This window comes from Phoenix dactylifera, chromosome 17, assembly GCF_051530095.1.
Source record: "Phoenix dactylifera cultivar Ajwa chromosome 17, Ajwa_hap1_PhDact_Kaust_v1.1, whole genome shotgun sequence".
Lineage (NCBI taxonomy): Eukaryota > Viridiplantae > Streptophyta > Magnoliopsida > Arecales > Arecaceae > Phoenix > Phoenix dactylifera.
Window position 1 is genome coordinate 4,113,031 of NC_143206.1, and position 13,966 is coordinate 4,126,996.

The window sequence follows — 13,966 nt, forward strand, 5'->3', positions numbered from 1 at the left end:
TATGACCCAAGTAGATGAAACAGCCCAACATGACCCAACTGGATAAACTCGGCCCAAGTAGATGAAATGGCCCAACACGGCCCAAATGGATGAACTCGACCCAAGTAGATGAAATGGCCCAATTGGATAAATAGAGGGGATCTTCATCATTTTTTTCCTACTTGGCCCAAAATGGGGTGGACACGGGCCAAGACAGTTCCTTCAGCCCATTGAGAAAACAAGAAGGAAGAGGGAAGAGAAGGAAGAGAGGGGCGTGATGTCGAAAGGTCCGGCGGTGTTCGGGCCTAGGAGGCCAAAGGCAAAGAACCTCAGCCTTGGTTGCTCAATCGGTGGCGACTAGTGGCGGCGATGCTCGAAATAGGGAGGATTCGAAAGAACAGAGCAATCGTGGAGAACTTCGGATGGAGCTTGTCCGGGGTGGCACGTCGGCCACCTGAGAAGGAGGACGAGGGAGGAGAGAGCTCGGAGATGGTGGCTCGGTGGCAGAGGAAGGGGGATTTATAGAAATTTTTTTTTGAACGGCTCACTGCTGTGATTCTCACGACAGTTGAGCATGATCAGCAGCCGCTCAAGGGGTCGTGGGGCGGCTGCAAAACGGCCACGGTGATGACCCAAAGATTGATTCATAGATTGATTTTGATGATCACAAAACCTTGAAGTATAGATACTAATGTTTATGTTGCAAGGAGAAAGATATTTATTTTGCAAGGAACATAGCAAGTTGGGAGAACACAAGAAGGCCTCCAAAGCTCTCAAGTTGGAAGAAAGCTACAATTTATTGGCCCAAGCTTAAAGTTCAAAGGATTCAAATTGGAGGAGTAAAATCAAAGAAAAAATTCGAAAGAATAGTCTTCGAGTCGACTCCTGAGGAATTCGAGTCGACTCCAATGTTTACCGAGTCGACTCCGGGGAAGTATGAGTCGACTCCTAGGAGTCACAGGCAGAAAAGTCAGAGAGCAGTTTTTGGGTTTGAAATTCGAGTCGACTCCAGTGGAACGCGAGTCGACTCCGATGGTTGGCAGGTCGACTCCAAAGAAAGCAAGAGTCGACTCTCAGCGGTACATAAAGAAAAAGTCAGAGAGCATTTCATGGACTCTGAGATTCGAGTCGACTCCCGCAATACACGAGTCGACTCCGAGACTGCGCGACCATCAACAGACAGAAGATCAAGTTACTGCCTCTGAGATTCGAGTCGACTCCCAGACAGCTCGAGTCGACTCCACGATAGCTTCACGTCAAAAGGCAGAAGACCAACTTTCAGAAACTGAGAGCCGAGTCGACTCCGAGGAAGTTCGAGTCGACTCCAAGACTGGATGAGCCAAAAGACAGAGGATCGGGAGTTCGGGCTCTGAGATTCGAGTCGACTTCCAGGACAGTCGAGTCGACTCGAGTGGATCAAATTCAAAATTGGATCCACGGACTTCAGTGGATGAGCCGACTCCGAAATTGCCAAGTCAGCCCCAGAAGTTGGCGAGTCGACTCCAGGATAAGACGAGTCGACTCCCAGTCAAAGCATGCACTTTAATTCAAATTTGGAACAGTGGCCGAGTCGTCTCCAGTAAAGCACGAGCCGACTCCTGCAACAGGCGAGTCGACTCCTGATCGCGCGAGTCGACTCCGATCCCAACGGTAATATTGTCAGGAAGTGCAGACTGTGTCCAACGGCTCTATTTTTGTCTCTAACGGCTATATTCTTGTTTCCACGCCATCTAAAGCTATAAAAACAAGAAGAGAGCCAGGGGAGAAATCATGGAAGTGGGAGAGATCATCTAGGAAAGAGATCTCAAAGAGATTACAAAAAAAATCTCCCATAAGCACAAAAGGGCCATCCAAAACGAAATAGAGAGAAGAAGAGCATCCAAGTGAATCTGAAAGCTTCCTCTCCATCCGTGTGCTGCCTCGGGGATCCTCTACTTCATGCCAAATCAGAGGAGGATCAAGTAAAGAAGAAGCCGAGCTCCTCCATCTTCAAAACTCGTTTGAGGGCTTCTCTTTACTCTATTTGTTTATATTGTCATATCTGCTTGTTTAAGAAGCTTTGATTTGTTTTTATTCTTTGTTTTAATATCTTGTAACTTGATTCAATCAAGGGATTGAATCAAGGGGTTAAAGGTTTGTTGGTGAGCCAAAGGGAAAACCAACGGTGTAAGGTTTGTTGGTGAGCCAAAGAAAAACCAACGGTGTTAAGGTTTGTTGGTGAGCTAAAGAAAAACCAACGGTGTTAAGGTTTGTTGGTGAGCCAAAGGAAAAACCAACGGTGATAGGTTTGTTGGTGAGCCGAGGGTAAAACCAACGTGTAAGGGTTTGATTGTGATCCCGGGAAAACAATCGGGGAGGTTCTAGTCGGTGAGCCTGGAAAAACCGACCGAGTTCGTTGTGCGCTCGTAAAACAAGTTGGGTTGTGAGCTTGTAAAACAACCGACTGTAATCTGTAGGATTATAGTGAAATTCCCAAGAAGTCTTGGGGAGTGGATGTAGGTGCTCGGGTGCACCGAACCACTATATGTTTGCTGTGTTTGTAATGCTTTTTGTCATTATCTAACTCACACACTTACTCACTTAGATAAATTGCTTGCTTAACTATTATCCGCGAATTCTTTAGTTGCAAGCATACTCAATCAAGTCACATTCTATACATCAAACTGTCGCTAAGTTTAACTTTCACTGCGCATATATACAACTTAGCATAATTAATCAAAAAGTGCTAGAAGTAGCTTAAAAGTTTTAAAAGACCCAATTCACCCCCCCTCTTGGGTTGTATCTACTGGGCAACAAGTGGTATCAGAGAAGGTGCTCTAAGTTTAATCATTGATCTCACGATCAAGAGCCAAAGATCATGACAACTCAAATAGATAGTTTTCTAGGAGAAGGACAATCAATTAATACACCTCCACTATTTAATGGCATAAACTATACACATTGGAAAATACGCATGCGCATCTTTATTCAATCACAAAACTATTACTTATGGAAAATCATAATAAATGATCTTCACATACTCTCTCAAACTTTTAATGAAAAGGACTTAGCACAATTGAATGCTGATGCTATGAACATATTATATTGTGCTATTCAAGAAACAAAGTTTAATGAAATTTCTGCATGCTTATCTGCTAAGGAGATCTGGAATACTTTAGAAAATATTTATGATAAATCTCAGATTAGCTCTCATGTGCTTCAATTACATTCTAACAATGAGACTGCAGAAAAAGGTGTTGAATCTCCCACCTCAGTCGAGTCGACTCGAAGTATTTCAGAGTCGACCCTCAAGATAACCGAGTCGACTCCAATAAGGTCCGAGTCGACTCCGAGGCACATCAGCTTCCTAAAGACAAAGAAAAAGAGGAAGCAAGAAGAAAGAAAGAAAGAGATAAAAAGGAAGAAAGCCTTGACCAAGAAAGAGTCAAGCCAGAAAATAAAAGTTAGGAGCAACAATGATGATATTAGCTCCAAGAAACTACAAGAGGTAACGGACTTGTGCTTTATGGCACAGGAAGACAAGGTAAAATCTGAATCTACTTTTACCTCAAATGATTTTCAAGACGAATTCTCTTATGATGAATTATTAAATGCTTTTCACGATTTGTATAGTGAATGTAGAAAATTAGCTGTAAAGAATAAAAATCTTAAGAAACTAAATCTGAAAATTTCAAAAGAAAGAAATTCTAATGATGAAATACAAGAGAAACTAAATTCTGAAAATGAAAGCTTAAGCTCATTTTCAGAAGAATTAATTCAGAAAAATCATAGCTTAATTAGAGAAAATCAAAACTTAAGTAAAGAAATTAATCAATTAAAATCCTTTATTAACAAATTCACCGTAAGCTCAGAACGATTGAAAATGATGTTTGAAAGCCAATATGTTGCTTATGATAAATCAAAACTTGGCTTGACTCCTTTACTTAACAATAAACCTCTAGAGAAAAAGGTTATCAATTCACCATGCAAACCATTAAATAAGATAACTTATCTCAAACATGAAAAGAATGGGCATAACAACTTTTTCCATCATTTTAACACAATTAAATCAAATGGTAAAATTATTACTATTAAACAGATTTGGGTTCCAAAAGGAACAATTATAGCTAACCTACAAGGATCCAAAAGAGCTTGGGTTCCTAAGTTGAAAATATGATTATTCTTTCAGCAAGCATGTCTAGCTATCCAAGGTTCTAATGAAAGATGTTATCTAAACAATGGGTGCTCTAGACATGTGTTAAAGAATTAAATTTAAAATGTAATTAAAAAGAATGATTTAAATGAAAGAAAGGATGAAATAAGTAATTCTTACATCTTCTCGTATTGAAATTACTTTATTAGTTGATTAAAACATAACTTGAAAGTATTAATCATTTTTTTGATATAAGTGATATTTGTCTTTTTGGGTATGAAAAGAAAATATATTCAAATCACTTCATTTTTTTTGTATGCTCCACTCACTATTGGATAAGTTGCTAAATGATTAATTAATTCATTAAAAATAACTCTATGAACCCTCTATATGCTTGATTAAGAATTTTTATCCATGGCATTATTTTTATTGATCATCAATATGATAATGTGTACTTGGTATGCTTTTGAATATATGCACTATGAATACCAAGATTAAAGAAACCATCCTTGGCACATAGAATCAACTCATGCTAGTATGTACTTAATCTCAAAAGACCTTGCCATAGGCTTGCTTAGATTATCTACTTAAAGGTCAAAGTTTTGCTATGCATGCTAACTAAGGAAACAAACAAAAATCATTTCTAAATCTAAAGATGTTGTTTCCATCTCTAAGTCTTCAAAAGCTTACATTAGACTTGTTCTTGGAGAATAAAACTGAAGTATTTTTCTGTATTTACTAAATCTTGTAGAAGCGTTTCAAATGAAAAAGGTTTCCAAACTGTGAAGATCATGGCACAGTGTTGAAAACCAAAATCCAGATTAAGGTTATACAGAAAATAGTATTAAATTCAATTATTTTAGCTCCATGGACATCATAAGTAAAAAGGGGTTAATAGAATTCTTGAAGAAATGAAAAAGACAATTATGTATGATAGTCATCTACTTAAATAATTTTTAAAAGACTATCATCACTGCTTGTCATACATATGATTTCTATTAGATCTATTTCTGATGAAAATTTTGATCTTCTGAAAAAAATGAAAAATGAACCATTGCATATCTTTCATATTTTTCAGTCGTACAAGTTATGCTTGATATGCTCTTATGAAAATAATGCCAAATCTGATAGAGATATGTCTATCCTTGGATATCATTCATCAAGCAATGCATATAGAGTATTCAATGAAAAGTTTTTAGTTGCAAAAATATCAAGGTATTTTATTCTTTATGAGACTAATGATTTATTATCAAAATACTAAAATCAAATTATATGGTTAATCTTTTACATATGCACTTAATGAAGAAAAATTGATGACTACTAAAAGACTAAATCAAGAAAAGAGGAAATAGATCTTGATAAAGATTCTTGCATGATTAGAAGTAAAGATCATCATTATCATGTGCTTGCTTCATGAGCTTTATATTCTGTCAAATGAATGTGTAGAAGTCACTCCTATGTGGTTACTTCATTAAAAAGGAGATCTATGAAAAATAACCACCATATTTAAAAATACACATTACATATATGATAAAGCAATATGTGATTTAGAACAAGCATCAAAAGCATGATATATAAAAGCTTAAGCAACCTTTTTGATAGAAAGTAATAGTGATAAATCTATGCATCAAAAAGATGAATTTGTGATATCTTATTTGCTCAAAGTATGCATTGATGACATCATTTTTGGTTCTACTAATGAAGAGTTATATTGCAAAGTGAGTTTGAAATATGATGAATGAATTAACATCTTCTCTCAAACTCCAAATTAAGACAAACAAGAAAGGGGATCTTCATTGACCAACGTTAGTCCACAAGAAAACTCTTATAGAAGATTGGCATGAAGAAGGTATATCTATGACCCCATCTTGTAGAATTTGAAAAGGATGAGCAAAGTAGATCTATTGTGTTAAAGCTGTATTGAAGCACGATAGAATAATTATTTTACAGCTAGTAGACCAGATTGTATGCTCATTATGTGACCTTGTGCAAGACTTCAATCTAACTTTAATTAATCATATTTTATTGATAACAAATAAATCATAATCTGAATTTTGATAGAAACAAATGTTTAAGATAAATTGATTAAAACATAGTTAACATATCTTATTGATAATTATCTTAAGCAAATAGAATCTAAACTAAATTGACTTAAACTATCTTGGTTAATGAATCTATCTCTTTAGTTCAAATGATATGTGCTTGCTTATATTTAGGCAATCTCTTGAGTAAAGTGACTCAACATGCAACTATTGTCATATCTTATATTGAGTCATCTAGTTAAAAAATATATATGTTGGATGAATGCTTTGTATCTTAAAGAAACTAATGACCTTCCTTCAAGAAAGAAAAATGAGAAATTTCAACTTGAAGGATATCTTCATGTAAGATACACTAAACATTCACATGCAAACAAGAGAGAGGATCTTCTTCAGCCAAAAGTTCACACATAAGAAATCTAGTTTGGCTTGAAGAACATATAATGAATAGGTAATTTAGATACCTTTCTCACAAATTAGTTGAGCAAAGTCAGTAACTTAAATCTTATTATGGCATGATTAAATTCTTTAATTATTAATTTTTGATATCATGTCTATATGTGTATTGACTGACTTATACTTTTAGAAATTGTTTCATGGTTTGCTCAATCTAAAATATTTCTATGGCTGTATCATAACCATGAAATACACAAGTATATGATTAAAACTCTGATTTAGAATGACTTGTGAGAAGCTACGAATTCTTGGGCATAATGAAAATAGTGTTTGCATGATATACCTCTATACGATACATTTCATTATTTCTTTATTCTGCTCTTTCATGTAGATTACTTGAGAATAACAAAAAGAGAAAGAGAGATAAAGAAAAGAAAATGGACATTGTTCAAGAGATGAAAAATCTGAGCAAAGGCAAGTACTTCAATCTTAAGGAAAAGCAAAACAAGCATAATATATTCGGCACATTTGGAAGGGATAAAATCTATAATTAATTACACTCAAACAGGGAGAGTTTGAAGTAAACATTTTAACCTTTCTATATTGCTCATCATAGGGATGGTGCCAATGGGGAGGCTAGTGGTAGTACCCGGCACTATTTGACCCAACTATTCGGTGTAGGGCATATTAGGGATGGCACAAGAGGGAGGCTAGTGGTAGTACCTCGTGCCCCTTCCCAACTCCACCGGATAGGGAGCAAATAGAGTATAGAGCATAAGAAAGTAAAAATGAAAGACAAAGTAAATGAAAGTATATAAGAAGAATCAAGTCTTTTTTATCACTTGAAAACATAATTTAAGGATGAAATCAATGCAAGATAATATTTAAATAGGAAGAGTTTATTAGAAAAGAATTGATTTTGATCCTTGACATGCTTGTTCTTATTATTTTAATGTATGACTTAACACTTAATATAGTGTGCATATGGTATGATGTTTTGAATTATGGGTTCTCAATATTTTGTAATGCTCCATGCTTAGATAATTTAATTGAATGTTTGAAATACTGCACAAATTTTTGGGTATTATTGAAAAGAAATTTCAGATTTGTCGTTCACAATCATCTTTAAAATCTGAAAGTTAAATAAATTTGTAAAAAGGAGAAGAGAAAGATATCTCTATTTAGGCAGAATGAATTAATCTTGATCTATCTTTCTACTTGCCTAACTTTGATACATAATATCCTAATACTTGTTAAAATATCCTCCATTTTGTATCAAAACTCAAAATTAAATACAAAGATTCTGAAAGTGCTCTAATGTTATTGAAATATGCGTTTTCAATCTTAATGATTTAAGATGAGCTATAATGTGGAAGATACATATCTCAAATTATGATTTTGAAAGCCTCAATTAAAAATCCTATGTAATTCAGAATCTGATTTTGTATACAAGCTTAGACTCAAAATGATTTCTAAATAAAATCTTAATGTAAGAAAAACAGAATTAATTCTGATGCCTTTGGTTGATTGCTCCGATACGCATCCGAAACATATCATTTCTTATCTTCAAAGTGTACTAATATTGGTCCAAATGATGTGTCTTTCGATGATCTTGATTGCAAACAAAAATTTCTAAATATATGATCTTATTTTGATATTAAAAAGATTTATTGTGCTTCATGTATCCATTGCAGAAAAACTATAATTAAGAAATTGAGTTCTATAAATAGATATACTTCAATGATCATCTATATGTTTTTCTCTCCTACATTATTAAAGACTTCCATCAATAGAGTGAATGATCTTAAAACTAGAAATATTTCAGTTCACTCAAATGACTCTAAAAGAAAGAAAATGTAAATGCTTTTGAAAGAAATTGAGCTTCAAATGAATCATTTTCTGATTAATATTTCTATACATTTTCTCTAAGATTAAGAGAAAGCATAACTTGTTCGTAAAGGATTAGAAAGAGTAATTACTACAAATTTTGGAATAATACTAGATTACTCTACATTCTCGATATTACAGAATTTCAGTGTTATTCACGTTTATCACTAAAATCTGAAATTCAACAATTTAAAATGATTAAAGAAGAATGCATCTTTTGAGGGGGAGCTTTAGATATTCAGTATCCTATCCTAAAGACACTTTATTTTGATGCATACTTTGAATTTTATGGATTGATTTTGATGAACCTCCTTATATTGCAAGACATGCTTTAATTTTCTTGAGATGAGTTCTATAAAGGTTGTCTTATCTCAAACCTTGAGTCTTATGAAAATAAGCTGAAATATATTTTTGAGATTGACAATCTTATTGAACATTATCTTAGGATTCTAACCTCTTAAATGGAATGATCAATTGAGGGGGAGAAAGAAAATTTCAGAAGGAGAGGTCTTATGGAACTTAATCGCATAAATCTATAACTAAAGGAGAGAGAAAGAACACTAAATGAAAAGTGATTCTAATACTCTCCAATATGTATCATCTGAAATTTAAATCTGAAAATCTGTATGATACACCTTGAGGCGTGTTATTTGGTTAGTATATCTCATGCATCACTCTTGAACCAAATTGCAAATCTTAAGAGCCTCTAATTTAATGAAAAAGGGGGAGAATAATGTGTTAAATTTTCTTGAGTATCTCTTAGAAAATCTATTTTTGGAACTTCACTAATGAGCTCTAATTGGCTTGCTTTTTGGAACTTCAATTTTGTGCAAATTCATTATTTTATGTATCAAATTGTGCTTATTTTCTAAAGAAATAAAAGAAAGTCTTTAAAAGAGCTCTAAGATGTATCAAAAATTGCATGAATGTATTTGTGCCCCAATGCTCCTATTATCATAAAAGAACTTTGAAGTCATTAAGAAAATTAATTAAATTGCTCTCATGGTTGATAAAATACTTAATAGATTGGGCAAAAGGTCTTAAATGAACAAGCTTTCATACTCAGTGAAGAGAGGTTAGATTTCCACTCATGTTTTTCCTTGAATATCATTTGTAGTACTTCTTGAATTAACCTAAGGAAGATTCCACCTACACTTGATTAGAAAACTATCTGTGGTATCAAATTAGAAAACCTCTTGAATTCACACTCGATGTGTTCTGCTCTGATCTTTGTGCTTAATGTTTCACTATCTTTTTGATGTTGTCAAAAAGGGGGAGAAATATCTAAGTATATGCTATATATACTCATAATGCTTTATTACTTTGAATTGAATACAAATCAGCTTAAAATTTAAATATGTTAATTGTGTTAAGCTGATTAAATCTAAAGCATTATCATGAAGTATGTTTTTACATATATATGTTTTCTACTTCATGCAACTTAGCTATGTATTACTTCTAGAAATCAATATCTTTTATATTGCATATACTCCAAGTTTTGTCATCATCAAAAAGGGGGAGATTGATGACCCAAAGATTGATTCATAGATTGATTTTGATGATCACAAAACCTTAAAGTATAGATACTAATGTTTATGTTGCAAGGAGAAAGATATTTATTTTGCAAGGAACATAGCAAGTTGGGAGAACACAAGAAGGCCTCCAAAGCTCTCAAGTTGGAAGAAAGCTACAATTTATTGGCCCAAGCTTAAAGTTCAAAGGATTCAAATTGGAGGAGTAAAATCAAAGGAAAAATTCGAAAGAATAGTCTTCGAGTCGACTCCTGAGGAATTCGAGTCGACTCCAATGTTTACCGAGTCGACTCCGGAGAAGTATGAGTCGACTCCTAGGAGTCACAGGCAGAAAAGTCAGAGAGCAGTTTTCGGGTCTGAAATTCGAGTCGACTCCAGTGGAACGCGAGTCGACTCCGATGGTTGGCAGGTCGACTCCAAAGAAAGCAAGAGTCGACTCTCAGCGGTACATAAAGAAAAAGTCAGAGAGCATTTCATGGACTCTGAGATTCGAGTCGACTCCCGCAATACACGAGTCGACTCCGAGACTGCGCGACCATCAACAGACAGAAGATCAAGTTACTGCCTCTGAGATTCGAGTCGACTCCCAGACAGCTCGAGTCGACTCCACGATAGCTTCACGTCAAAAGGCAGAAGACCAACTTTCAGAAACTGAGAGCCGAGTCGACTCCGAGGAAGTTCGAGTCGACTCCAAGACTGGATGAGCCAAAAGACAGAGGATCGGGAGTTCGGGCTCTGAGATTCGAGTCGACTCCTAGGACAGTCGAGTCGACTCGAGTGGATCAAATTCAAAATTGGATCCACGGACTTCAGTGGATGAGCCGACTCCGAAATTGCCAAGTCAGCTCCAGAAGTTGGCGAGTCGACTCCAGGATAAGACGAGTCGACTCCCAGTCAAGGCATGCACTTTAATTCAAATTTGGAACAGTGGCCGAGTCATCTCCAGTAAAGCACGAGCCGACTCCTGCAACAGGCGAGTCGACTCCTGATCGCGCGAGTCGACTCCGATCCCAACGGTAATATTCTCAGGAAGTGCAGACTGTGTCCCACGGCTCTATTTTTGTCTCTAACGGCTATATTCTTGTTTCCACGCCATCTAAAGCTATAAAAACAAGAAGAGAGCTAGGGGAGAAATCATGGAAGTGGGAGAGATCATCTAGGAAAGAGATCTCAAAGAGATTACAAAGAAAATCTCCCATAAGCACAAAAGGGCCATCCAAAACGAAATAGAGAGAAGAAGAGCATCCAAGTGAATCTGAAAGCTTCCTCTCCATCCGTGTGCTGCCTCGGGGATCCTCTACTTCATGCCAAATCAGAGGAGGATCAAGTAAAGAAGAAGCCGAGCTCCTCCATCTTCAAAACTCGTTTGAGGGCTTCTCTTTACTCTATTTGTTTATATTGTCATATCTGCTTGTTTAAGAAGCTTTGATTTGTTTTTATTCTTTGTTTTAATATCTTGTAACTTGATTCAATCAAGGGATTGAATCAAGGGGTTAAAGGTTTGTTGGTGAGCCAAAGGGAAAACCAACGGTGTAAGGTTTGTTGGTGAGCCAAAGAAAAACCAACGGTGTTAAGGTTTGTTGGTGAGCCAAAGAAAAACCAACGGTGTTAAGGTTTGTTGGTGAGCCAAAGGGAAAACCAACGGTGATAGGTTTGTTGGTGAGCCGAGGGTAAAACCAATGTGTAAGGGTTTGATTGTGATCCCGGAAAAACAATCGGGGAGGTTCTAGTCGGTGAGCCTGGGAAAACCGACCAAGTTCGTTGTGCGCTCGTAAAACAACAAGTTGGGTTGTGAGCTTGTAAAACAACCGACTGTAATCTGTAGGATTATAGTGAAATTCCCAAGAAGTCTTGGGGAGTGGATGTAGGTGCTGGGGTGCACCGAACCACTATATGTTTGCTGTGTTTGTAATGCTTTTTGTCATTATCTAACTCACACACTTACTCACTTAGATAAATTGCTTGCTTAACTATTATCCGCGAATTCTTTAGTTGCAAGCATACTCAATCAAGTCACATTCTATACATGAAACTGTCGCTAAGTTTAACTTTCACTGCGCATATATACAACTTAGCATAATTAATCAAAAAGTGCTAGAAGTAGCTTAAAAGTTTTAAAAGACCCAATTCACCCCCCCCTCTTGGGTTGTATCTACTGGGCAACACATGGTGCCTCTGTTCCCGTCTCGCCCGAGGAAGCTGGAGCAGAGGATTGTGATTGCGTTCCCCTGTTCTGGCTTAGGCCATGGGCTGAAGTCGGCAGGGACTGCTAGCTTCCGCCCATTATCCTCACATATTGTGTGGGATTTTCATGCATCTCTCTCCCCATACACATCAAACGTTTGAAATACAGAGCTTCTTTATATCCTTTGGTGGCTGGCCGAGAATGGTGTGTGCTTCTTCGATGTGGGTGTTTGTTGGATTTTTGCACCACTGACCACCCAGAGGCACCGCATTGGCTCTAGATGCTGGTGTCTAAGGAGCCACAGTGGTGGTGGTAGATGGGTGACAATCGGCCTTCACGACGCCGCCCATCATCTCCCAGTTATCGCGAATAACCTTTCACTTATGAAGCTCCTTATCACTAAAGTCTTTGGCTTTGTGCTTGCCAATATCTGCCTTGAGAGCCCGGAAGATGTCCTCTTCCTCCTTTTGGAAGATGTGTGACAGAGCTTTTAGTAGAGACTGCCTCCAGAAAAGGCTTTTCGTCCTCCCGCTTTCGAAACCTTCTCTCAACTCTGTCAAAACTGTGAGAGCTGGGCCCGAATGGGCTAAAATCAGCAAGCTTAGCCGACTTCAGCCCTTGGCCCAAAAGAGAGTGGAACAGGGAATCGTGATCGCAATCCTCTACTCCGCCTTCCTCGGGCAAGATGGGGCAAAGGCACCGTGGCCATTTCACGGTAACCCCACGGCTGCTAGGAACGGCCGCTGATTGTGCTCAACCGTCGTGGGCATCGCGGCAGTGAACGCGCCATAACCCCATTCGGAAACCACTATAAAAACTCCCCTTCCTCTACTGATGACCCAAAGATTGATTCATAGATTGATTTTGATGATCACAAAACCTTGAAGTATAGATACTAATGTTTATGTTGCAAGGAGAAAGATATTTATTTTGCAAGGAACATAGCAAGTTGGGAGAACACAAGAAGGCCTCCAAAGCTCTCAAGTTGGAAGAAAGCTACAATTTATTGGCCCAAGCTTAAAGTTCAAGGATTCAAATTGGAGGAGTAAAATCAAAGAAAAAAATTCAAAAGAATAGTCTTCGAGTCGACTCCTGAGGAATTCGAGTCGACTCCAATGTTTACCGAGTCGACTCCGGGGAAGTATGAGTCGACTCCTAGGAGTCACAGGCAGAAAAGTCAGAGAGCAGTTTTCGGGTCTGAGATTCGAGTCGACTCCAGTGGAACGCGAGTCGACTCCGATGGTTGGTAGGTCGACTCCAAAGAAAGCAAGAGTCGACTCTCAGCGGAACACAAGAAAAAAGTCAGAGAGCATTTCATGGACTCTGAGATTCGAGTCGACTCCCGCAATACACGAGTCGACTCCGAGACTGCGCGACCATCAACAGACAGAAGATCAAGTTACTGCCTCTGAGATTCGAGTCGACTCCCAGACAGCTCGAGTCGACTCCACGATAGCTTCACGTCAAAAGGCAGAAGACCAACTTTCAGAAACTGAGAGCCGAGTCGACTCCGAGGAAGTTCGAGTCGACTCCAAGACTGGATGAGCCAAAAGACAGAGGATTGGGAGTTCGGGCTCTGAGATTCGAGTCGACTCCCAGGACAGTCGAGTCGACTCGAGAGGACAAAATTCAAAATTGGATCCACGGACTTCAGTGGATGAGCCGACTCCGAAATTGCCAGGTCAGCTCCAGAAGTTGGCGAGTCGACTCCAGGTTAAGCCGAGTCGACTCCCAGTCAAGGCATGCACTTTAATTCAAATTTGGAACAGTGGCCGAGTCGTCTCCAGTAAAGCACGAGCCGACTCCTGCAACAGGC